The sequence below is a fragment of the Arachis hypogaea genome, chromosome 19 (genome assembly GCF_003086295.3).
Source record: "Arachis hypogaea cultivar Tifrunner chromosome 19, arahy.Tifrunner.gnm2.J5K5, whole genome shotgun sequence".
NCBI lineage: Eukaryota > Viridiplantae > Streptophyta > Magnoliopsida > Fabales > Fabaceae > Arachis > Arachis hypogaea.
The window spans coordinates 103838599-103862934 of record NC_092054.1 but is presented as its reverse complement, the minus strand read 5'-3'; the positions used below and the strand labels follow the sequence as shown (position 1 = coordinate 103862934).

At 39.1% G+C, this 24336-nt stretch overlaps 2 non-coding genes across 2 annotated transcripts; one reads left to right on the top strand and one right to left on the bottom strand.

Annotated features, from left to right (window-relative positions):
• Nucleotides 1–9067: 9067 nt before the first annotated feature.
• Nucleotides 9068–9175, bottom strand: LOC112780731 (small nucleolar RNA R71). Its single transcript, XR_003191547.1, has one exon. It is a non-coding gene; the product is annotated as a small nucleolar RNA R71 (small nucleolar RNA).
• Nucleotides 9176–17810: 8635 nt separating this feature from the next.
• On the top strand, nucleotides 17811–17918 carry LOC112780488 (small nucleolar RNA R71). Its single transcript, XR_003191321.1, has one exon. It is a non-coding gene; the product is annotated as a small nucleolar RNA R71 (small nucleolar RNA).
• The last annotated feature ends 6418 nt before the right edge of the window (nucleotides 17919–24336 follow it).

Here is a 24336-nt window from a genome sequence, read left to right as displayed (position 1 = left end):
ACTAGAAGGTGACAGGCCTTTCCATAAACTAAGCGGAAGGGGCTCATCCCAATGGGTGTCTTGTATGCAGTTCTGTATGCCCAGAGTGCATCTTGTAGCCTGGTGCTCCAGTCTCTTCTATGAGGTTTGACTATCTTCTGCAATATATGCTTTATCTCTCTGTTTGACACTTCAGCTTGCCCATTAGTCTGGGGATGGTAGGCTGTTGCCACTTTATGAATTATCCCATGCTTCTTCAGTAATCATGTTAGTCTCCTGTTACAAAAATGGGTGCCTTGATCGCTCACGATTGCTCGTGGTGATCCAAAGCGACAAATAATGTGGTTTCTCACAAAGGAAACAACAGTGTTAGCATCATCAGTGCGGGTAGAAATTGCTTCCACCCATTTAGAAACGTAATCTACAGCTAACAATATATAAAATTAACCATTAAAATTTGGAAATGGACCCATAAAGTCGATGCCCCAAACATCAAAAAGGAGTCCAAACCAAGAAAATAGGCTCGGAATTTATCCAGAGCAAAAATAATAGCAAGAAGCTCTTTCTCAGTAGTAGTGTAATTAGACTGAGCTGTGTCTAAAGTCTTAGATGCATAAGCAATGACAAAAGGATACTTACCTTCACGCTGAGCCAGTGCTGCTCCTACTGCATGGTTGGAAGTATCGCATATGATTTCGAATGGCTGGCTCCAGTCAGGTCCTCTCACAATTGGAGCTTGAGTCAGGGCGGTCTTTAGCTTATCAAACGCTTGTTTGCAATCCTCACTGAACTCGAACTCAATATCTTTCTGCAGTAATCTGGATAAGGAAAGTTCTACCTTACTAAAGTCCTTAATGAATCTCCGGTGAAAACCTGCATGGCCAAGGAACGAACGGACTTCCCTCACAGAGGAGGGGTAAGGTAAACTAGAAATAACATCCACCTTTGCTGGATCTACAGAAATGCCAGTATTAGACACAACATGTCCTAGTACAATCCCTTGTTTAACCATAAAGTGACATTTTTCAAAATTCAATACAAGGTTTGTACTGACACATCTATCTAATACTCTAGATAAACTATCCAAGAAAAGGCTAAAGGAATCACCATAAACGCTAAAATCATCCATAAAAACCTCCATACAGTCCTCAATAAGGTCAGAGAAAACACTCATCATGCACCTTTGGAAAGTAGCTGGTGCATTGCACAAGCCAAAGGGCATTCTCTTATAAGCATAAGTCCCAAAAGGACATGTAAAAGTAGTCTTTTCCTGATCTTCAGGAGCTATATGAATCTAGAAATAGCCTGTGTAACCATCTAAAAAGTAATGATGTGATTTACCTGACAGGCGATTGGTGCACGAAATTGTGATCATCAATGGCGCCATCAACATGGTACGCTCAATTGTAATCTCAACTTTTTATCACAACTTCGCACAACTAACCAGCAAGTGCACTGGGTCGTCCAAGTAATAAACCTTACGCGAGTAAGGGTCGATCCCACGGAGATTGTTGATATGAAGCAAGCTATGGTCATCTTGTAAATCTCAGTCAGGCGGATATAGAATGGTTATGGAGTTTTTGAATATTAATATTAAAATAGGAATAGAGATACTTATGTAAATCCTTGGTGAGAATTTCAGATAAATGCATGGAGATGCTTTCGTCCCTCTAAACCTCTGCTTTCCTGCTGTCTTCATCCAATCAGTCTTACTCCTTTCTATGGCTGGCTTTATGTAAGGACATCACCGTTGTCAATGGCTACTTTTGATCCTCTCTGGAAAATGGTCCGACGTGCTGTCACTGCATGGCTAATCGTCTGGAGGCGTCACCCTTGCCAATGGCTACATCCCATCCTCTTGTGAAAATGGTCCAAATGCTCTGTCACAGCACGGCTAATCATCTGAGGTTCTCGATCATACTGGAATAGGATTCACCCTCCTTTTGCGTCTGTCACTACGCCCAGCACTCGCGAGTTTGAAGTTCGTCACAGTCATTCAATCCCAGAGTCATACTCGGAATACCACAAACAAGGTTTAGACTTTCCGGACCCTCATGAATGCCGCCATCAATCTAGCTTATACCACGAAGATTCTGATTAAAAGATCTAAGAGATACTCATTCAATCTAAGGTAGAACAGAAGTGGTTGTCAGGCACGCGTTCATAAGGAATGATGATGATTGTCACGTTCATCACATTCAGGTTGAAGTGCGAATGAATATCTTAGAAGCGAAATAAGTTGAATTGAATAGAAAAATAGTAGTACTTTGCATTAATCTTTGAGGAACAGCAGAGGTCCACACCTTAATCTATGGAGTGCAGAAACTCTACCGTTGAAAATACACAAGTGAATATAGGGTAAGCATGGCCGAGTGGCCAGCCTCCCATGGAGGTCTAGAGATCTAAAAATGATCAAAAGATGTCTAATACAATAGTAAACAGTCCTATTTATACTAAACTAGTTACTAGGGTTTACAGAAGTAAGTAATTGATGCATAAATCCACTACCGGGGCCCACTTGGTGTGTGCTTGGGCTGAGCTTGACTGTTACACGTGCAGAGGCTCTTTCTGGAGTTGAACGCCAGGGTGTAACGTATTTCTGGCGTTCAACTCTGGTTTGTGACTTGTTTATGGCGTTTAACTCTAGACAGCAGCGTAGAACTGGCGTTCAACGCCCTTTTACGTCCTCTAAACCTAGATGTCTACTTTCCAACGCAATTGGAAGCGCGCCATTTCGAGTTCTGTAGCTCCATAAAATCCACTTTGAGTGCAGGGAGGTCAGAATCCAACAGCATCAGCAGTCCTTCTTCTACCTCTGAATCTGATTTTTGCTCAAGTCCCTCAATTTCAGCCAGAAAATACCTGAAATCACAGAAAAACACACAAACTCATAGTAAAGTCCAGAAATGTGAATTTAACATAAAAACTAATGAAAACATCCCCAAAAGTAACTAGATTCTACTAAAAACATACTAAAAACAATGCCAAAAAGCGTATAAATTATCCGCTCATCACAACACCAAACTTAAATTGTTGCTTGTCCTCAAGCAACTGAAAATCAAATAGGATAAAAAGAAGAGAATATACTATAAATTCCAAATTATCAATGAAACATAGCTCCAATCAGATAAGCGGGACTTGTAGCTTTTTGCCTCTTGAATAGTTTTGGCATCTCACACTATCCATTGATGATCAGAATGATTGGCTTCTATAGGAACTCAGAGTTCAGATAGTGTTATTGATTCTCCTAGTTCAGAATGATGATTCTTGAACACAGCTATTTTATGAGTCTTGGTCGTGGCCCTAAGCACTTTGTTTTCCAGTATTACCACTAGATACATAAATGCCACAGACACAAAATTGGGTGAACCTTTTCAGATTGTGACTCAGCTTTGCTAAAGTCCCCAATTAGAGGTGTCCAGGGTTCTTAAGCACACTCTTTTTTTTTTTTTTGCTTTGGACTTTGACTTTAACCGCTCAGTCTCAAGTTTTCACTTGACACCTTCACGCCACAAGCACATGGTTAGGGACAGCTCGGTTTAGCCACTTAGACCAGGATTTTATTCCTTTAGGCCCTCCTATCCACTGATGCTCAAAGCCTTGGGATCCTTTTTATTTGCCCTTGCCTTTTGGTTTTAAGGGTTATTGGCTTTTTGCTCTTGCCTCTTGGTTTTAAGAGCTTTTGGCTTTTTCTGCTTGCTTTTTCTTTTTCTTTCTATTATTTTTTTTCGCCTATTTTTTTTTTCTCTTTTTTTTTCTGCAAGCTTTGTTCTTTGCTGCTTTTTCTTGCTTCAAGAATCATTTTTATGATTTTTCAGATTATCAAATAGCATGTCTCCTTATCATCATTCCTTCAAGAGCCAACATATTTAACATTCTTAAACAACAACTTCAAAAGACATATGCACTGTTCAAGCATTCATTCAGAAAACAAGAAGCATTGTCACCACATCAATATAATTAAACTAAGTTCAAGGATAAATTCGAAACTCATGTACTTCTTGTTCTTTTGAATTAAAACAGTTTTCATTTAAGAGCGGTGATGGATTCATAGGACATTCAAAACTTTAAGACAAAGTTACTAAATACTAATGATCATGTAATGAAGACACAAACATGGATAAGCACTTAACATAGAGAAAACGAAAAACAGAGAAAGTAAGAACAAGGAATGAGTCCACCTTAGTGATGGTGGCGTTTCTTGAGGAACCAATGATGTCCTTGAGCTCTTCTATGTCTCTTCCTTGTCTTTGTTGCTCCTCCCTCATTGCTTTTTGATCTTCTCTAATTTCATGAAGAATGATGGAGTGCTCTTGATGTTCCACCCTTAGTTGTCCCATGTTGGGACTTAATTCTCATAGGGAGGTGTTGATTTGCTCCCAATAGTTTTGTGGAGGGAAATGCATTTGAGGCATCTCCGGGATCTCATGGTGATGAGCTTCATGCGCCTCTTGAGCTCCATGAATGAGCTCTCTTGCTTGCTCCATCCTTTTCTTAGTGATGGGCTTCTCCTCCTCAATGGGAATGTCTCCTTCTATGAAAGCTCTAGCTGAGTAACAGAGATGGCAAATAAGGTGAGGAAAAGCTAGCCTTGCCATAGGGGAGGACTTTTCGGCTATTTTGTAGAGTTCAAGGGAGATAACTTCATGAACTTCTACTTCCTCTCCATTCATGATGCTATGAATCATGATGGCCCGATCTACAGTAACTTCGGATCGGTTGCTAGTGGGGATGATGGAGCGTTGTATGAATTCTAACCATCCTCTAGCTACAGGCTTGAGGTCCAGTTCTTCTTAGTTGAACCGGCTTGCCTTTGGAGTCAATCTTCCATTGAGCTCCTTCCACACATATGTCCATGAGGACTTGGTCCAACCTTTGATTAAAGTTGACCCTTCTAGTGTAGGGGCGTGTGATGAGCGGATAATTTATACACTTTTTGACATTGTTTTTAGTATGTTTCTAGTAGGATCTAGTTACTTTTAGGGATGTTTTTAATAGATTTTGTATTAAATTCACATTTCTGGACTTTACTATGAGTTTGTGTGTTTTTCTGTGATTTCAGGTATTTTCTGGCTGAAATTGAGGGATTTGAGCAAAAATCAGATTCAGAAGTTGAAAAAGGACTGCTGATGCTGTTGGATTCTGACCTCCCTGCACTCAAAGTGGATTTTCTGAAGCTACAGAACTCGAAATGGCGCGCTTCCAATTGCGTTGGAAAGTAGACATCCAGGGCTTTCCAGAAATATATAATAGTCCATACTTTAGCCAAGAATTGACGACGTAAACTGGCGTTCAACGCCAGCTTTCTACCCAAATCTGGCGTCCAGCGCCAGAAAAGGATCCAAAACAAGAGTTGAACGCCCAAACTGGCACAAAAACTGGCGTTCAACTCCACAAATGGCCTCTGCACGTGCAACACTTAAGCTCAGCCCAAACACACACCAAGTGGGCCCCAGAAGTGGATTTATACATCAAATACTTACTCATGTAAACCCTAGTAGCTAGTTTATTATAAATAGGACCTCTTACTATTGTATCTGACATCTTTGGATTACCTTATGATCCTTTGATCACGTTTTGGGGGCTGGCCATCTCGGCCATGCCTGGACCTCTCACTTATGTATTTTCAACGGTAGAGTTTCTACACTCCATAGATTAAGGTGTGGAGCTCTGCTGTTCCTCAAAGATTAATGCAAGTACTACTGTTTTCCATTCAATTCATCTTATTTCGCTTCTAAGATATCCATTCGCACCCAAGAACGTGATGAAGGTGATGATTATGTGTGATGCTCATCACCATCTCCCCTATGAACACGTGCCTGACAAACACTTCCGTTCTATATGAAATAAGCTAGAATGAATATCTCTTAGATCTCTTAACCGGAATCTTCGTGGCGTAAGCTAGAATGATGGCGGCATTCAAGAGAATCCGAAAAGTCTAAACCTTGTCTGTGGTATTCCGAGTAGGATTCAACGATTGAATGACTGTGACGAGCTCCTAACTCGCGATTGCAGGGCGTTAGTGACAGACGCAAAAGGATAGTAAATCCTATTCCAGCATGATCGAGAACCGACAGATGAATAGCCGTGCCGTGACAGGGTGCGTGAGCATATTATTCACTGAGAGGATAAGATGAAGCCATTGGCAAGGGTGATGCCTCCAGACGATTAGCCGTGCCGTGACAGGGCATTGGATCATTTTCCCGAGAGATGACCGAAAGTAGCCATTGACAGTGGTGATGTATCACATAAAGCCAGCCATGGAAAGGAGTAAGACTGATTGGATGAAGATAGCAGGAAAGCAGAGGTTCAGAGGAACGAAAAGCATCTCCATTCGCTTATCTGAAATTCCTACCAATGAATTACATAAGTATCTCTACCTCTACTTTTTATTAATTAATATTCGAAAACCACATAACTGTTTTATATCCGCCTGACTGAGATTTACAAGGTGATCATAGCTTGCTTCATACCAACAATCTCCGTGGGATTCGACCCTTACTCACGTAAGGTATTACTTGGACGACCCAGTGCACTTGCTGGTTAGTTGTATCGAAGTTGTGACAATTATGAATTAAGATCAGAGCACCAAGCTTTGGAGCCATTACCAGGATTTGTTCGAGCCTGGAGATCACAATTTCGTGCACCAAGTTTTTGGCGCCGTTGCCGGGGATTGTTCGAGTTTGGACAACTGACGGTTCATCTTGTTGCTCAGATTAGGTAATTTTCTTTTTGTTTTCTTTTCAAAAATTTTTCAAAAATCTTTCAAAATTCTCTCACCTATTTTCGAAAAAAAAAAATTTACTAAAAATAATGTTTTCAAAAATAAATTATTCTATGGCTTCAAAAATTTTTAAGAATGAATTCTAGTGTTTCATGAAGCATGTTGAAGCCTATCTGGCTGTAAAGCCATACCCAAACTGCTTTGGGATTGGCTAATCACCTCAGTGGAGTCATGTCCAATTCTTCTGGATAAGGCATGTTAGGCTTGTCATGTCTGAATTACACTCATATTTTGATTAAAGCTTGGCTGGCTATTAAGCCATGCCTGACCCTTTGATTGGAGCTTTAAGACTAACATGGCAAGATTCCTGGAATTCATATTAAAAATTTTGGAATCCTTATTTTTATTTTTCACAATAATTTTTGAAAAAAAAAATAAAAAAAAAAATTTAGAAAATCATAAAAATCAAAAATATTTTTGTGTTTCTTGTTTGAGTCTTGAGTCATATCATAAGTTTGGTGTCACTTGCATATGCATCTTGCATTTTTCGAAAATTTCATGCATTCATGGTGTTCTTCATGATCTTCAAGTTGTTCTTGGTAAGTCTTCTTGCTTGATCTTGATGATTTTTTGTTTTGTGTCTTTTCATGTTTATCATATGCATTCTTGAATTCTTAGTGCGTAAGCATTAAAGAATTCTAAGTTTGGTGTCTTGCATGTTTTCTTTGCATTAAAAATTTTTCAAAAATATGTTCTTGATGTTCATCATGATCTTCATAGTGTTCTTGATGTTCATCTTGACATTCATAGCATTCTTGCATGCATTCATTGTTTTGATCTAAAAATTTCATGCATTGCATAATTTTCATGTTTTTCAAAAAAAATTCAAAAATCAAAAAAATATCTTTCCCTTTTTCTCTCATCAAATTCGAAAATTTGAGTTGACTTTTTCAAAAAATTTTAAAATCAAATTGTTTCTCATGAGTCAAATCAAATTTTCAATTTGAAAATCTTATCTTTTTCAAAATCTTTTTCAAAAATCAAATCTTTTTCGAAATTCTTAGTTATTTTCGAAAATTCCAAAAATATTTTTCAAAAATCTTTTTCTTATTTTATATCATAATTTTCGAAAATAACAATAACAATTAATGTTTTGATTCAAAAATTTCAAGTTTGTTACTTACTTGTTAAGAAAGATTCAAACTTTAAGTTCTAGAATCATATCTTGTGAATCAAGTCATTAATTGTGATTTTAAAAATCAAATCTTTTTCAAAACTAATTTCTATCATATCTTTTCAAAAATATCTTCTTATCTTATCTTTTTCAAAAATATCTTTTCAAAATATCTTTTCTAACTTCCTAACTTCTTATCTTTTCAAAATTTGTTTCAACTAACTAACTAACTTTTTGTTTGTTTCTTAACTTTTTCAAAACTACCTAACTAACTCTCTCTCTAATTTTCGAAAATACCTTCCCTCTTTTTCAAAAATTTCTTTTTAATTAACTAATTATTTTTATTTTTATTTTTGATTTCAAAAAAAAAATTTCGAAAAAAATTACTAAACATTTTTCAAAAACTATTTTCAAAAATCACTAACTCCTTTTCAAAACAATTTTTGAAAATTATACCTCCCCCATCCTATTCTATTTATTCATTCATATCCTAACATCTCATCTCACATCTCTTCCATTCGTACAGTTGTGCTTCTTCCTTTACATCATATTCTTTGTCTCCCCCTCTTTTCTTCCACTCACAAAGGGATCCCTATACTGTGGTATAAAGGATCTCTATTATTATTATTATTTTTCTATCCATTCTTCCTTGTCATATGAGCAGGAGCAAGGATAAGAACATTCTTGTGGAAGCAGATCCAGAACCTGAAAGGACTCTGAAGAGAAAATTAAGAGAAGCTAAAATACAACAATCCAGAGAAAACCTTTCAGAAATTTTTGAACAGGAAGAGGAGATGGCAGCCGAAAATAATAATAATATAAGGAAGATGCTTGGTGACTTTACTGCACCTAATTCCAATTTACATGGAAGAAGCATCTCCATTCCTGCCATTGGAGTAAACAACTTTGAGCTGAAACCTCAATTAGTTTCTCTGATGCAGCAAAACTGCAAGTTTCATGGACTTCCATCTGAAGATCCTTTTCAGTTCTTAACTGAATTCTTGCAGATATGTGATACTGTTAAGACTAATGGAGTAGATCCTGAAGTCTACAGGCTCATGCTTTTCCCTTTTGCTGTAAGAGACAGAGCTAGATTATGGTTGGATTCTCAACCCAAAGACAGCCTGAACTCTTGGGATAAGCTAGTCACGGCTTTCTTAGCCAAGTACTTTCCTCCTCAAAAGCTGAGCAAGCTTAGAGCTGATGTTCAAACCTTCAGACAGAAAGAAGGTGAATCCCTCTATGAAGCTTGGGAAAGATACAAACAGTTGACCAAAAAGTGTCCTTCTGACATGCTTTCAGAATGGACCATCCTGGATATATTCTATGATGGTTTATCTGAGCTATCAAAGATGTCACTGGACACTTCTGCAGGTGGATCCATTCACCTAAAGAAAACGCCTGCAGAAGCTCAAGAACTCATTGACATGGTTGCTAATAACCAGTTCATGTACACTTCTGAAAGGAATCCTGTGAGTAATGGGACGCCTATGAAGAAGGGAGTTCTTGAGGTTGATACTCTGAATGCCATATTGGCTCAGAATAAAATATTGACTCAGCAAGGCAATATGATCTCTCAGAGTCTGCATGGAATGCAAGCTGCATCCAACAGTACTCAAGAAGCATCTTCTGAAGAAGAAGCTTATGATCCTGAGAACCCTGCAATAGCAGAGGTAAAATACTTAGGTGAACCTTATGGAAACACCTATAACTCAACATGGAGAAATCATCCAAATTTCTTATGGAAGGATCAAAAGCCCCAACAAGGCTTTAATAATGGTGGAAGAAACAGGTTTAGCAATAGCAAGCCTTTTCCATCATCAACTCAGCAACAGACAGAGAACTCTGAACAAAATGCTTCAAATTTAGCAAATCTAGTCTCTGATCTATCTAAGGCCACTGTAAGTTTCATGAATGAAACAAGGTCTTCCATTAGAAATCTGGAAGCACAAGTGGGCCAGCTGAGAAAAAGGATCACTGAAATCCCTCCTAGTACTCTCCCAAGCAATACAGAAGAGAACCCAAAAGGAGAGTGCAAGGCCATTGACATAAGTGCCATGGCCGAACCTGTGAGGAGAGGAGAGGACATGAATCCCAAGGGGGAAGACCTCCTGGGACGTCCAGTGACCAATAAGGAGCTTCCCTCTGAGGAACCAAAGGACTCTGAGGCTCATCTAGAGACCATAGAGATTCCATTGAACCTCCTTATGTCCTTCATGAGCTCTGATGAGTATTCCTCTTCTGAAGAGAATGAGGATGTTACTGAAGAGCAAACTTCCAAGTTTCTTGGTGAAATCATGAAGCTGAATGCCAAATTATTTGGCATTGATGCTTGGGAAGTTGAACCTCCCTTGTTCATCATTGAACTAAGTGATCTGGATCAACTGACATTGCCTCAGAAGAGACAGGATCCTGGAAAGTTCATAATCCCTTGTACCATAGGCACCATGATCTTTAAGGCTCTGTGTGACCTTGGTTCAGGGATAAACCTCATGCCCCTCTCTGTAATAGAGAAACTGGGAATCTATGGGGTGCAAGCTGCTAAAATCTCACTAGAGATGGCAGACAACTCAAGAAAACAGGCTTATGGACAAGTAGAAGAAGTATTAGTAAAGGTTGAGGGCCTTTACATACCTACTGATTTCATAGTCCTGGATACTGGAAAGGAAGAGGATGAATCCATCATCCTAGGAAGACCTTTCCTAGCCACAGCAAGAGCTGTGATTGATGTTGACAGAGGTGAAATATTCCTTCAATGGAATGAGGACTCCCTTGTGTTTAAAACTCAAGGATCTCCCTCTGCAACCATAGAGAGGAAGCAGAAAAAGCTTCTCTCCAAGAAGAGTCAACCAGAGCCCCCACAGTCAAACTCTAAGTTTGGTGTTGGAGAGTCTCAACAAAGCTCTGCACATCTGTGAGGCTCCATGAGAGCCCACTGTCAAGCTATTGACATTAAAGAAGCGCTTGTTGGGAGGCAACTCAATGTTTATCTAACTCTTATTTTTATTGTTTTTCATGTTTTCTTAGGTTCATGATCATGTGGAGTCACAAAATAAACAAAAAAATCAAAAACGGAATCAAAAACAGCAGAAGAAAAATCACACCCTGGAGGAGCATCTGTCTGGCGTTCAAACGCCAGAACAGAGCATAGTTCTGGCGCTGAACGCCCAGAATGGGAGCATCCTGGCGCTGAACGCCCAGAACAAGCATGGTTCTGGCGTTCAACGCCAGAAATGGCAGCAAATGGGCGTTGAACGCCCAAAATGGGCACCAACCTGGCGCTGAACGCCCAGAGTTGTCTGCAAGGGCATTTTGCATGCCTAAATTGGTGCAGGGATGTAAATGCCTTGACACCCCAAGATCTGTGGACCCCACAGGATCCCCACCTACCTTCACTCACTCTCTTCTCTCTTCTCAATCATCCTCTATTCCCAATAAACACTCATCCCTTCTGTCTTCCAGTTACCACTCACATCCAAACACCCACTTTCCTTCAAAATTCAACATCTCTTTAACACCCAATCCCACCCATATGGCCGAATACACATCTCCCTCCATCTCCTCCATATCTTCTTCTTATTCTTCTATTCTTTCTTCTTTTGCTCGAGGGCGAGCAACATTCTAAGTTTGGTGTGGTAAAAAGCATAGTTTTTTTATTTTTTTTTCTATAACCATTGATGGCACCTAAGGCCAGAGAAGCCTCTAGAAAGAGGAAAGGGAAGACAAAAGCTTCCATCAAGGGTCTATAGCTCAGTGGTAGAATATTTGACTGCAAATCAAGAGATCCCTGAGATACCTCAGGGGATACATTTTCTTCCACACAATTATTGGAAGCAACTAAGGGTGGAACATCAAGAGCACTCCATCATCCTTCATGAAATCAGAGAAGATCTAAAAGTAATGAAGGAGGAGCAGCAAAGACAAGGAAGAGACATAGAAGAGCTCAAGGACATCACTAAGGTGGACTCATTCCTTGTTCTTACTTTCTCTGTTTTTCATTTTCTATGTTATGTGCTTATCTATGTTTGTGTCTTCATTACATGATCATTAGTAGTAGTAACTATGTCTTAAAGTTATAAATGTCCTATGAATCCATCACCTCTCTTAAAAAAAATGTTTTAATTCAAAAGAACAAGAAGTACATGAGTTTTGAATTTATCCTTGAACTTAGTTTAATTATATTGATGTGGTGACAATGCTTCTTGTTTTCTGAATGTATGCTTGAACAGTGCATATGTCTTTTGAAGTTGTTGTTTAAGAATGTTAAATATGTTGGCTCTTGAAAGAATGATGACTAGGAGACATGTTATTTGATAATCTGAAAAATCATAAAAATGATTCTTGAAGCAAGAAAAAGCAGCAAAGAACAAAGCTTGCAGAAAAAAAAAGAAAAAAAAAATAGGCGAAAAAAAAAATAGAAAGAAAAAGAAAAAGCAAGCAGAAAAAGCCAAAAGCTCTTAAAACCAAGAGGCAAGAGCAAAAAGCCAATAACCCTTAAAACCAAAAGGCAAGGGCAAATAAAAAGGATCCCAAGGCTTTGAGCATCAGTGGATAGGAGGGCCTAAAGGAATAAAATCCTGGTCTAAACGACTAAACCAAGTTGTCCCTAACCATGTGCTTGTGGCGTGTAGGTGTCAAGTGAAAACTTGAGACTGAGCGGTTAAAGTCAAGGTCCAAAGCAAAAAAAAGAGTGTGCTTAAGAACCCTGGACACCTCTAATTGGGGACTTTAGCAAAGCTGAGTCACAATCTGAAAAGGTTCACCCAATTATGTGTCTGTGGCATTTATGTATCCGGTGGTAATACTGGAAAACAAAGTGCTTAGGGCCACGGCCAAGACTCATAAAATAGCTGTGTTCAAGAATCATCATACTGAACTAGGAGAATCAATAACACTATCTGAACTCTGAGATCCTATAGATGCCAATCATTCTGAACCTCAATGGATAAAGTGAGATGCCAAAACTATTCAAGAGGCAAAAAGCTATAAGTCCCGCTCATATGATTGAAGCTCTGTTTCATTGATAGTTTGGAATTTATAGTATATTCTATTCTTTTTATCCTGTTTTGATTTTCAGTTGCTTGGGGACAAGCAACAATTTAAGTTTGGTGTTGTGATGAGCGGATAATTTATACGCTTTTTGACATTGTTTTTAGTATGTTTTTAGTAGGATCTAGTTACTTTTAGGGATGTTTTTAATAGATTTTGTATTAAATTCACATTTCTGGACTTTACTATGAGTTTGTGTATTTTTCTGTGATTTCAGGTATTTTCTGGCTGAAATTGAGGGACTTGAGCAAAAATCAGATTCAGAAGTTGAAAAAGGACTGCTGATGCTGTTGGATTCTGACCTCCCTGCACTCAAAGTGGATTTTCTGGAGCTACAGAACTCGAAATGGCGCGCTTCCAATTGCGTTGGAAAGTAGACATCCAGGGCTTTCCAGAAATATATAATAGTCCATACTTTGGCCAAGAATTAACGACGTAAACTGGCGTTCAACGCCAGATTTCTACCCAAATCTGGCGTCCAGCGCCAGAAAAGGATCCAAAACCAGAGTTGAACGCCCAAACTGGAACAAAAACTGGCGTTCAACTCCACAAATGGCCTCTGCACGTGCAACACTTAAGCTCAGCCCAAACACACACCAAGTGGGCCCCGGAAGTGGATTTATACATCAAATACTTACTCATGTAAACCCTAGTAGCTAGTTTATTATAAATAGGACATCTTACTATTGTATTTGACATCTTTGGATTACCTTATGATCCTTTGATCACGTTTTGGGGGCTGGCCATCTCGGCCATGCCTGGACCTCTCACTTATGTATTTTCAACGGTAGAGTTTCTACACTCCATAGATTAAGGTGTGGAGCTCTGCTGTTCCTCAAAGATTAATGCAAGTACTTCTGTTTTCCATTCAATTCATCTTATTTCGCTTCTAAGATATCCATTCGCACCCAAGAACGTGATGAAGGTGATGATTATGTGTGACGCTCATCACCATCTCCCCTATGAACACGTGCCTGACAAACACTTCCGTTCTATATGAAATAAGCTAGAATGAATATCTCTTAGATCTCTTAACCGGAATCTTCGTGGCGTAAGCTAGAATGATGGCGGCATTCAAGAGAATCCGGAAAGTCTAAACCTTGTCTGTGGTATTCCGAGTAGGATTCATTGATTGAATGACTGTGACGAGCTCCTAACTCGCGATTGCAGGGCGTTAGTGACAGACGCAAAAGGATAGTAAATCCTATTCCAGCATGATCGAGAACCGACAGATGAATAGCCGTGCCGTGACAGGATGCGTGAGCATATTATTCACTGAGAGGATAAGATGAAGCCATTGGCAAGGGTGATGCCTCCAGACGATTAGCCGTGCCGTGACAGGGCATTGGATCATTTTCCCGAGAGATGACCGAAAGTAGCCATTGACAGTGGTGATGTATCACATAAAGCCAGCCATGGAAAGGAGTAAGACTGATTGGATGAAGATAGCAGGAAAGCAGAGGTTCAGAGGAACGAAAAGCATCTCCATTCGCTTATCTGAAATTCCTACCAATGAATTACATAAGTATCTCTACCTCTACTTTTTATTAATTAATATTCGAAAACCACATAACTGTTTTATATCCGCCTGACTGAGATTTACAAGGTGATCATAGCTTGCTTCATACCAACAATCTCCGTGGGATTCGACCCTTACTCACGTAAGGTATTACTTGGACGACCCAGTGCACTTGCTGGTTAGTTGTATCGAAGTTGTGACAATTATGAATTAAGATCAGAGCACCAAGCTTTGGAGCCATTACCAGGATTTGTTCAAGCCTGGAGATCACAATTTCGTGCACCAGCGTGCATCTCCTTGCATCATAGGCAAGTTAAACGCCAACCTCACATTTTCCAGTCTAAAATCTAAGTATTTCCCCCGAACCATGGTGAGATGATTCTTTGGGTCCGGGTTCTTACTTTGATCATGGTTCCTAGTGATCCATGCATTGGCATAGAACTCGTGAACCATTAGGATGCCGACTTGTTGGATGGGTTTTGTTAGAACTTCCCAACCTCTTCTTTGGATTTCATGTCGGATCTCCGGATACTCATTCTTCTTGAGCTTGAAAGGGACCTCAGGGATCACCTTCTTCTTGGCCACAACATCATAGAAGTGGTCTTGATGAGCTTTGGAGATGAATCTTTCCATCTCCCATGACTCGGAGGTGGAAGCTTTTGTCTTCCCTTTCCCTTTTCTAGAGGATTCTCCGGTCTTAGGTGCCATCAATGGTAATGGAAAAACAAAAAGCTTATGCTTTTACCACACCAAACTTAGAATTTTGCTCGCCCTCGAGCAAGAAAAGAAAGAATAGATGAAGAAGAAGAAGAAAATATGGAGGAGAGGGGGGAGTGGTGTATTCGGCCAAGAAGAGAAGAGAGGGTTGTGTTGTGTGAAAATGAGGAAGAATGGAGGGCTGTATATAGGGAAGGGAGGGGGGTAAGGTTTCGGCCATATAGGGTGGGTTTGGGTGGGAAATTGATTTTGAATTTTGAAGGTAGGTGGAGTTTATGAGGTAGGTTTATGGGGAAGAGTGGATGGATGTGAGTGGTGAAGTGGTGATAGGGAAGAGAGATTGAGGTGATTGGTGAAGAGTTTTGGGGAAGAGTGTTTATGGGATTGTGTGAAAGAGGGGTGAGAAGAAGTGAGTGGAGGTAGGTGGGGATCCTGTGGTGTCCACAGATCCTGAGGTGTTCAAGGAATTACAACCTTGCACCCAATTAGGCATGCAAAATGCCCTTGCACACAACTCTGGGTGTTCAGCGCCAGATTGGTGCTTGTTCTGGGCGTTGAACGCCCATTTGTTGCCCATTTCTGGCGTTGAACGCCAGAACCATGCTTGTTCTGGGCATTCAGCGCCAGCTCTTCTCCAGGGTGCAATTCTGGCGTTCAAACACCCAGATGCTGCCCATTTTGGGCGTTCAGCGCCAGAACCATGCTCTGTTCTGGCGTTGAACGCCAGCCAGATGCTTCTTACTGGCGTTTAAATGCCAGTAAGGTCTTCCTCCAAGGTGTGATTTTTCTTCTGCTGTTTTTGATTCCGTTTTCAATTTTTATATTTATTTTGTGACTCCACATGATCATGAACCTAATAAAACATGAAAGAACAAGAAAAATAAAATTAGATAAAAATTAGGTTGCCTCCCAACAAGCGCTTCTTTAATGTCAATAGCTTGAAAGTGGGCTCTCATGGAACCTCACAGATGTTCAGAGCATTGTTGAGACTTCCCAACACCAAACTTAGAGTTTGGATATGGAAGTTCAACACCAAAATTAGAGTTTGGTTGTGGCCTCCCAACACCAAACTTAGAGTTTAACTGTGGGGGCTCTGGTTGACTCTGCAATGAGAGAAGCTTACTATGCTTCCTCTCCATGGGTACAGAGAGAGATCCTTGAGTTTTAAACACAAGGTTATCCTCATTTAATTGAAGGATCAATTCTCCTCTGTCCACATCAATCACAGCTCTTGCTGTGGCTAGGAAGGGTCTTCCAAGGATGATGAATTCATCCTCATCCTTCCCGGTATCTAGGACTATGAAATCAGCAGGGATGTAAAGGCCTTCAACCTTTACTAACACGTCCTCTACTTGTCCATAAGCCTGTTTTCTTGAATTGTCTGCCATCTCTAATGAGATTTTAGTGGCTTGCACCCCATAGATTCCCAGTTTCTCTATTACAGAGAGGGGCATGAGGTTTATCCCTGAACCAAGGTCACACAGAGCCTTTTCAAAGGTTATGATGCCTATGGTACAAGGTATTAAGACTTTCCAGGATCCTGTTTCTTCTGAGGCAATCTCAGTTGATCCAGATCACTTAGTTCATTGGTGAACAAGAGAGGTTCATCTTCCCAAGTCTCAATAATAAATAATTTGGCATTCAGCTTCATGATTGCACCAAGAAACTTGGCAGCTTGCTCTTCAGTAACATCCTCATTCTCTTCAGAAGATGAATACTCATCAGAGCTCATGAATGGCATAAGGAGGTTTAATGGAATCTCTATGGTCTCTAGATGAGTCTCAGATTCCTTTGGTTCCTCAAAGGGAAGCTCCTTATTGATCACTGGACGTTCCAGGAGGTCTTCCTCCTTGGGATTCACGTCCACTCCTTCCTTCACAGGTTCGGCCATGGTGATTAATTCAATGGCCTTGCACTCTCCTTTTGGATTTTCTTCTGTATTGCTTGGGAGAGTACTAGGAGGGATTTCAGTGATCTTTTTACTCAGCTGGCCCACTTGTGCCTCTAAATTTCTAATGGAGGACCTTGTTTCATTCATGAAACTTACAGTGGCCTTGGATAGATCAGAGACTAAGTTTGCTAAATTAGAGGTATTTTGTTCAGAGTTTTCTGTCTGTTGCTGAGTGGATAATGGAAAAGGTTTACTATTGTTAAACCTATTTCTTCCACCATTATTAAAGCCTTGTTGAGGCTTTTAATCCTTCCATGAGAAATTTGGATGATTTCTCCATGATGGGTTATAGGTGTTTCCATAAGGTTCACCCATATAATTTACCTCTGCTATTGCAGGGTTTTCAGGATCATAAGCTTCTTCTTCAGAAAATGCCTCTTGAGTACTGTTGGATGCAGCTTGCATTCCATTCAAACTCTGAGAAATCATATTGACTTGCTGAGTCAATATTGTTTTGAGCCAATATGGCATTCAGAGTATCAATTTCAAGAACTCCCTTCTTCATAGTCGTCCGATTACTCACAGGATTCCTCTCAGAAGTGTACATGAACTGGTTATTAGCAACCATGTCAATGAGCTCTTGAGCTTCTGCAGGCGTTTTCTTTAGGTGAATGGATCCACTTGCAGAAGTATCCAATGACATCTTAGCTAATTCAGACAGACCATCATAGAATATATCCAGGATGGTCCATTCTGAAAGCATGTCAGAAGGACACTTTTTGGTCAGTCCTTTGTATCTCTCCCAAGCTTCATAGAGGGATTCACCTTCTTTCTATCTGAAGGTCTGAACATCCACTCTAAGCTTACTCAGCTTTTGAGGAGGAAAGAACTTGGCTAAGAAAGCCTTGACCAGCTTATCCCAAGAGTTCAGGCTATCCTTAGGTTGAGAGTCCAACCATACTCTAGCTCTGTCTCTTATAGCAAAAGGGAAAAGCATGAGCCTGTAGACTTCAGGATCTACTCCATTAGTCTTAATAGTATCACATATCTGCAAGAATTCAGTTAAGAACTGAAAAGGATCTTCAGATGGAAGTCCATAAAACTTGCAGTTCTGCTGCATCAGAGAAACTAATTGAGGTTTCAGCTCAAAATTGTTTGCTCCAATGGCAGGAATGGAGATGCTTCTTCCATGTAAATTGGAATTAGGTGCAGTAAAGTCACCAAGCATTCTCCTTGCATTATTATTATTTTCGGCTGCCATCTCCTCTTCTTGTTCGAAAATTTCTGAAAGGTGCTTGCTGGATTGTTGTAATTTAGCTTCTCTTAGTTTCCTCTTCAGAGTCCTTTCAGGTTCTGGATCAGCTTCAACAAGAATGCCTTTTTCCTTGTTCCTGATCATAAGAAAGAGAAGAGAACAAGAAAAGAAGAGGAATCCTCTATGTCACAGTAAAGAGGTTCCTTATTGTTAGTAGAAGAAGAAAAGGAATAGGGGTGAAGAAAGATGAAGAATCCAAACACAAGGGTAAGGATAGGAGCAGTGATGTGAGATGAAGAGAAGTGTTAGTAGATGAATAAATAATTAGAAGGAGATGAGGGGGAAGGATTTTCAAAAATTATTTTTGAAAAAGAGTTAGTGATTTTCGAAAATAGTTTTTGAAAAAGGTTAGTAATTTTTCGAAAATTTTAAAATCAAAAGTTAACATAATTAGTTAATTAATAAGAAATTTTGAAAAAGAGGGAGGATATTTTCGAAAATTAGAGAGAGAAAGAGTTAGTTAGGTAGTTTTGAAAAAGATAAGAAACAAATAAAAAGTTAGTTAGTTAGTTGAAACAAATTTTGAAAATCAATTTTTGAAAAGATAAGAAGATAAGAAGTTAGAAAAGATATTTTAAAATCAAATTTTTGAAAAAAGATAAGATAAGGAGATATTTTTGAAAAGATATGATTTAAATTAGTTTTGAAAAAGGTTTGATTTTTAAAATCACAATTAATGACTTGATTCACAAGAAATCATGAGATATGATTCTAGAACTTAAAGTTTGAATCTTTCTTAACAAGCAAGTAACAAACTTGAAATTTTTGAATCAAAACATTAATTGATGATGTTATTTTCGAAAATTACAAGATAAAATTAAGAAAAGATTTTTGAAAAATATTTTTGTAATTTTCAAAAATAACTAAGAAAAATGAAAAAGATTTGATTTTTGAAAAAGATTTTGAAAAAGATAAGATTTTTAAATTGAAAATTTGATTTGATTCATAAAAACAACTAGATTTTAAAAATTTTTGAAAAAGTCAAATCTAATTTTCGAAATTGATGAGAGAAAAAGGAAAAGATATTTTTTTTTTATTTTTGAATTTTTAATGATGAGAGGGAAAAACATGAAAAAGACTCAATACATGAAAATTTTTGGATCAAAACAATGAATGCATGCAAGAATGCTATGAATGTCAAGATGAACACCAAGAATACTTTGAAGATCAAGATGAACATCAAGAACTTATTTTTGAAAATTTGTATATGCAAAGAAAACATGCAAGACACTAAACTTAGAAATCTTTCATGTTTAGACTTTATGGATGCAAAAATGCACATGTAAAAGAAGAAAAGATGCAAAACACAAAAACATCAAGATCAAACAAGAAGATTTATCAAGAACAACTTGAAGATCATGAAGAACACTATGAATGCAATGCATGAATGCAATTTTCGGAAAATGCAAGATGAATATGCAATTGACACCAAACTTTCAACTTGACTCAAGACTCAAACAAGAAACATGAAATATTTTTTATTTTTATGATTTTCTAATTTTTTTGTATTTTCATTTAATTTTTTTTTCGAAAACAAAGGAGAAAATTTTTGAAAGATTTTTGAAAAATTTTTTGAAAACTTTTTGAAATGAAAACGAAAAGAAAGTTACCCAATCTGAGCAACAAGATGAACCGTCAGTTGTCCAAACTCGAACAATCCCCGGCAACGGCGCCAAAAACTTGGTGCACGAAATTATGATCATCAATGGCGCCATCAAGATGGTACGCTCAATTGTAATCTCAACCTTTTTTCACAACTTCACACAACTAACCAGCAAGTGCACTGGGTCGTTCAAGTAATAAACCTTACGCGAGTAAGGGTCGATCCCATGGAGATTGTTGGTATGAAGCAAGCTATGGTCATCTTGTAAATCTCAGTCAGGCGGATATAGAATGGTTATGGAGTTTTTGAATATTAATAATAAAATAGGGATAGAGATACTTATGTAAATCCTTAGTGAGAATTTCAGATAAATGCATGGAGATGCTTTCGTCCCTCTAAACCTCTGCTTTCCTGCTGTCTTCATCCAATCAGTCTTACTCCATTCTATGGCTGGCTTTATGTAAGGACATCACCGTTGTCAATGGCTACTTTTGATCCTCTCTGGAAAATGGTCCGATGCGCTGTCACTGCATGGCTAATCGTCTGGAGGCGTCACCCTTGCCAATGGCTGCATCCCATCCTCTTGTGAAAATGGTCCAAATGCTCTATCACAGCACGGCTAATCATCTGATGTTCTCGATCATACTGGAATAGGATTCACCCTCCTTTTGCGTCTGTCACTACGCCCAGCACTCGCGAGTTTGAAGTTCGTCACAGTCATTCAATCCCAGAGTCCTACTCGGAATACCACAGACAAGGTTTAAACTTTTCGGACCCTCATGAATGCCGCCATCAATCTAGCTTATACCACGAAGATTCTGATTAAGAGATCTAAGAGATACTCATTCAATCTAAGGTAGAACGGAAGTGGTTGTCAGGCACGCGTTCATAAGGAATGATGATGATTGTCACGTTCATCACATTCAGGTTGAAGTGCGAATGAATATCTTAGAAGCGAAATAAGTTGAATTGAATAGAAAAACAGTAGTACTTTGCATTAATCTTTGAGGAACAGCAGAGCTCCACACCTTAATCTATGGAGTGCAGAAACTCTACCGTTGAAAAATACACAAGTGAATATAGGGTAAGCATGGCTGAGTGGCCAGCCTCCCATGGAGGTCTAGAGATCTAAAATTGATCAAAAGATGTCTAATACAATAGTAAACAGTCCTATTTATACTAAACTAGTTACTAGGGTTTACAGAAATAAGTAATTGATGCATAAATCCACTTCCGGGGCCCACTTAGTGTGTGCTTGGGCTGAGCTTGAATGTTATACGTGCAGAGGCTCTTTCTGGAGTTGAACGCCAGGTTGTAACGTATTTCTGGCGTTCAACTCTGGTTTGTGACTTGTTTCTGACGTTTAACTCCAGACACCAGCATAGAACTGGCGTTCAACGCCCTTTTACGTCATCTAAACGCGGTCAAAGTATAGACTATTATACATTGATGGAAAGCCCTAGATGTCTACTTTCCCAGGAAATTGGAAGTGCGCCATTTTGAGTTCTGTAGCTCCAGAAAATCCACTTTGAGTGCAGGGAGGTCAGAATCCAACAGCATCAGCAGTCCTTCTTCTACCTCTGAATCTGATTTTTGCTCAAGTCCCTCAATTTCAGCCAGAAAATACCTGAAATCACAGAAAAACACACAAACTCATAGTAAAGTCCAGAAATGTGAATTTAACATAAAAACTAATGAAAATATCCCCAAAGTAACTAGATTCTACTAAAAACATACTAAAAACAATGCCAAAAAGCGTATAAATTATCCGCTCATCAGCGATCCAGGATTTGATCAATAAATGGAAGGGGGTAGTGATCCTTACGAGTGGCCTGGTTGAGGTGCCTGTAATCAATGCAGACTCTCCAGGCGTTCTATACTCTGGTTGCTATGAGCTCTCCATGCTCATTCTTCACTGTAGTGACTCCAGACTTCTTGGGCACCACTTGTACTTGGCTTACCCATTCACTGTCTGAGATGGGGTAGATGATATCCGCCTCAAGTAGTCTGGTCACTTCCTTTTTGACAACCTCCAAGATAGTGGGATTCAGTCTTCTTTGGGGTTCACAAACAGGCCTAGCTCCCTCTTCTAAAAATATTCTGTGCTCACAAACTTGATGGTTGATGCCTGATGAACGGATAATTTATACGCTTTTTAGCATTGTTTTTACATAGTTTTTAGTATGATTTAATTAGTTTTTAGTATATTTTTATTAGTTTTTAAATAAAAATCACATTTCTGGACTTTACTATGAGTTTGTGTATTTTTCTATGATTTCAGGTATTTTCTAGCTGAAATTGAGGGACTTGAGCAAAAATTAGATTCAGAGGTTAAAGAAGGACTGCAGATGCTGTTGGATTCTGACCTCCCTGCACTCAAAGTGGATTTTCTGGAGCTACGGAACTCGAAATGACGCGCTCTCAATTGCGTTCGAAAGTGGACATCCAGGGCTTTCCAGCAATATATTATAGTCCATACTTTGCCTGAGTTTAGACGACGCAAACTAGCGTTCAACACCAGCTCCCTGCCCTATTCTGGAGTCAAACGCCAGAAACAGGTTGCAAAGTGGAGTTAAATGCCAGAAATAGGTTATAAACTGGCGTTTAACTCCAAGAAAGACCTCTCCACGTGAAAGCTTCAATGCTCAGCCCAAGCACACACCAAGTGGGCCCCGGAAGTGGATTTCTGCATCATTTACTTATCTCTATAACCCTAGTAACTAGTTTAGCATAAATAGGACTTTTTACTATTGTATTTACATCTTTTGGAACATCATTGGATGTTTAGTTCTGAGATCATGGAGGATAGCCTCTCGGCCATGCCTGGACCTTGTTCTTATGTATTTTCAATGGTAGAGTTTCTAGACACCATAGATTAAGGTGTGGAGCTCTGCTGTTCCTCATGAATTAATGCAAAGTACTATTGTTTTTCTATTCAACTCAAGCCTATTTCTTATCTAAGATATACACTTGTTCTTCAACCTGAGGAAGGTGATGATCCGTGACACTCATCATCATTCTCACCCATGAACGCGTGCCTGACAACCACCTCCGTTCTACTTGCAATCGCTTAAGTGCATATCTCTTAGCCTTCTGGTTCATGACGCATGGTTGCCTCGCCTGACAACCGAGCCTTCCATTCCATGAGATCAGAGTCTTCGTGGTATAGGCTAGAATTATTGGCGGCCATTCTTGAGATCCGGAAAGTCTAAACCTTGTCTGTGGTATTCCGAGCAGGATCTGGGAAGGGATGGCTGTGACGAGCTTCAAACTCGCGAGTGTTGGGCGTAGTGACAGATGCAAAAGGATGACTGAATCCTATTCCAGTATGATCGAGAACCGATAGATGAATAGCCGTGCGGTGACAGCACATTTTGGACCATTTTCACTGAGAGGACGGGATGTAGCCATTGACAGCGGTGATGCCCTGCATAAGCTTGCCATGGAAGGGAGTAGGAATGATTGGATGAAGACAGCAGGAAAGCAGAGGTTCAGGAGGAATGAAAGCATCTCTATACGCTTATCTGAAATTCTCACCAATGAATTACATAAGTATCTCTATCCTAGTTTATATTTTATTTATATATTTATTATCAATTTACCATAACCATTTGAATCCACCTGACTGAGATTTACAAGGTGACCATAGCTTGCTTCAAGCCGACAATCTCCGTGGGATCGACCCTTACTCACGTAAGGTTTATTACTTGGATGACCCAGTGCACTTGCTGGTTAGTTGTGCGAAGTTGTGACAAAGTGTGATTCACGTTTGAGAGCACCAAGTCTTTGGCGCCATTGTTGATGATCGCAATTTCGTGCACCATGTTTTTGGCGCCGTTTCCGGGGATTGTTCGAGTTTAGACAACTGACGGTTCATCTTGTTGCTCAGATTAGGTAATTTTATTTTAATTTTAAGTTTTTGCTTTTATTCTTATTATTTTCGAAAAAAAATTCAAAAATAAATTATTTTATGTTCTTCAGAATTTTTAAGAAGAATTCTAGAGTTTCATGAAACATGTTGAAGCCTAGCTGGCTGTAAAGACATATCTAATTCTTTTGGACCGAGGCTTCCACTCATCAGCACAGAAGCAAGTTGAATGAAGTATCAACTGTTGTATGTCTGATTTGTATCTGCTAAAGCTTGGCTGGCCATTGGCCATGTCTAGTGTTTTGGACCGGAGCTTTCACTGAAAGCTTGGCTGGCTGGTAAGCCATGTCTAATTCCTGGACTGGAGCTTTAGACTAACATTGCTAGATTCCTAGAATTCCTATTAAAAATTTTGAAATCCTGATTTTCTTTTTCAAAATAATTTTCGAAAAATATACAAAAAATTAATAAAATCATCAAAATAAAAAAATAATTTG